Source organism: Elephantulus edwardii, unplaced genomic scaffold, assembly GCF_000299155.1.
Source record: "Elephantulus edwardii isolate Elephantulus edwardi_28Jun2011 unplaced genomic scaffold, EleEdw1.0 scaffold00343, whole genome shotgun sequence".
In the NCBI taxonomy this organism is placed as follows: domain Eukaryota; kingdom Metazoa; phylum Chordata; class Mammalia; order Macroscelidea; family Macroscelididae; genus Elephantulus; species Elephantulus edwardii.
This window is the reverse complement of record NW_006400093.1, coordinates 1,359,939-1,362,613: the sequence shown is the minus strand read 5'-3', so window position 1 is coordinate 1,362,613 and position 2,675 is coordinate 1,359,939. Positions and strand designations below refer to the sequence as shown.

Genomic DNA, 2,675 nt, shown 5'->3' with positions numbered 1-2,675 from the left:
AAATTCAGGTGGGATAGACTCAAAGTCATATTTTGGTTGCCTTGGATTTAGTTTCATTTTCCTCAGCTTCAGCTTGAATTTGCATATGAGTAGTTGATGGTCTGTTCCACAATCAGCTCCTGGCCTAGTTTTCACAGCTGATATTGAGTAAGGTAGCTGTTGGGAAAAACCCAGGTGGGGCAGGTCCAAGTGGAGCCACCAAAGGCAGGCGCATCATGCAAGGACCGGGTGGAGGGATACCTGGAGGTGCAGGGAGATGTAGCCATGGTGGAGGCCCCCGAGGAGGAGGTCCAGGATGCAGACCAGGAGGTGGGCTGGGAGGTCAGCCTGGGGGTGGTCCTGGAGGTAATAGTCGAGGTAATGGCCCACGGAGCCCTGGCATTCCAGGTGGTCTTAGGAATGGAGGCGTTCCTGGTGGTGGTCCAGTAGGAAGGCCTGTAGGAGGTCCAGGTGACCTCAAAGGTGGAGCAGGTGGTGGTCTGAGAAGAGGCGGTCCTGGTATGGGAGGTGCTTGTATCTGAGAAGGGGGAAGAGACTGTGGAGGAGCCTGCTGCTGTGAAGAACCAGTAGGTGTGCCATCACAAAGAGATTCTTCTTTATGCTGCTTTTGTGACTGCTTTTCTGCTTCAGAAATATCAGAATCATCTTCATCATCTTCTGAAAATTCCTCTACTTCCCATCCTTCTTCAGGGATTTCCTGCCCAGCCATTCAAAGCATCATGGCTTGAAGAGTCAGCTCCTTAATGCTCTTCTTCCTTGATTTTCCAGGCATATCTGCAAATCGTACACTCAGACCTGACTTCTTCTCTTCATTGTTCTTTCTCTCATTATCCTCTCAGTGCTCAAACTCAATCTCCTCACTTTCTCCATCTGATCTGTCGTCAGTGCTCTCATCATGCTTGTCTTGATCCATGTCTTCAGGATAACCATCATCTTCACTGGTGCTAGAAACATCATCATCATGATCTCTCTCACCAAGATCAGGACTATATAACATATCTTCATCTCTTCTACAAGGGGGAAGATCTATGCAAAGCCCACTCAATGGCCATACATCTGTAAGATTTGAGGAGGAGGAGGACCAGGTGGAGGGCCAGGAGGTTTTCTCCCAGGAGGCAAACATGGAACACCATGTCCAAGAAGAGGAAGTATAGAAACTGCCCGAGTTGGAGGTCCATAAGCTGAGGTCTTCTTAAGGATGGAGGGTGGCTGAGCACCAGGAAGTGGAATGTCCTGGATCAAGATGTTGGAAGGAGCATGGGGTATATCTGGCAAGGGAATACTCTCAACTTCCACATGTTGAGCATTCTTAACAGCATCAAAATATTGGCTAAGTTGAGCCCTCTTCTGTTCATACTCTACTTCTAGTTTTCTCAATTCTTTGTAAATATCTGGATTCTCTTTTTCATAAAGTCATAGAATGCGTTCAAAGGTTTCATGTAGCTTTTTACACTTGTCTTTCAGCACCTTCTCATTTAACTGTGGCTGTTGTACTGGGTTAAATTCCATTTCATCCAATTTCTCCATGTCTCGGATAATCTGTTTGGGGTCTTTCTTCTTTAAGACTGCAGCTCGTACCATCATGCATTGTTTTTTGTTCTTCTTTAATTCTCTCTTCCTGACTTCTTTTCGGGGTTGATCTGTGGGATTCACAAATTTCCCACTCTTGGTGGATGATGTAGATCTCCGTCCCATGTTGGCAAACTGTGTGGCTTACTTATTTACAGAAACAAAAAAACAAAACAAACAAAACACAAACACAGCAGGGCTCCCGATGCTGCGAGAAGCGGGGCAGAGAAGATTCCGTTTTTCTTGCTTCCTGGGGGCCTTCACCCCTGCCTCTCACTCAGCAGCTCAGCCACCGCCATCTTGAAACCGCCATGGCCTCTTCTAAATCCAGCTTGAATTTTTGTCAATTCTTTGCCTATGTACTATTCTAGCTGTTTCATAATGGTCTTCAGCAGCATTTTGCTTGCCTGTGATGTTGTTAAATAATTTCCACATTCTGTTAAATCATCTTTCTGGGTAATGGGAACAAATATGGATCTCTTTCAGGCAGTCAGCCAGGCAGCTAGCTTTCAAATTTCCTGGCATAGAGTGATGAGCACATCCAAGGCTGAATCTGCCTTTTGATACATATCAATGGGTATCCCACAGATTTCTAGGGCTTTTTTTTTTTTTTTGCTAATTCCTTCAAAGTAGCTTGAACTTCTTCCGTCGTTACCATTGACTCTTGATCATACAGTATTTCCTGAAATATTTCAGTGTTGGCCAATTCTTTTTGGTTATAATGATTCTGTGTATTCTCTCCATCTTTTAATATTTCCTGGATCATTCAAGATTTTGCCCATAGCATCTCTTGAGTGTTGCACTGTGAGGCTTGAATTTATATCTCAGTTCTTCCAGCTTGAGAAATGCTGAGTGAATTCTTTCCTTTTTTCCTCCAATTCTAGATCTCTGCACTTTCAGTTAATAGTAGTTTGCTTTGTCTTCTCAAGTTACCTTTTGAAATCTTCTGTTAAGCTCTTTTATTTCAGCATCTCTTCCCTTTGTTTTGTCTGCTCTACACTCTTGTATCATTTCCAGGGTCTCTTTTGAAATTAATTTTGGTTTTTCTTTCTCCTCTTTCTTTGAAGTGATGATTTGCTCTCTTCATGGATGATATCCTTTTTTTT

The 2,675-nt window shown here is 43.8% G+C and overlaps 1 pseudogene; it reads right to left on the bottom strand.

The window, feature by feature from the left end:
• The window catches only part of LOC102861858, a 4,112-nt pseudogene extending 2,417 nt beyond the window's left edge, over positions 1 to 1,695 (bottom strand).
• Between the last annotated feature and the right edge of the window lie 980 nt (positions 1,696 to 2,675).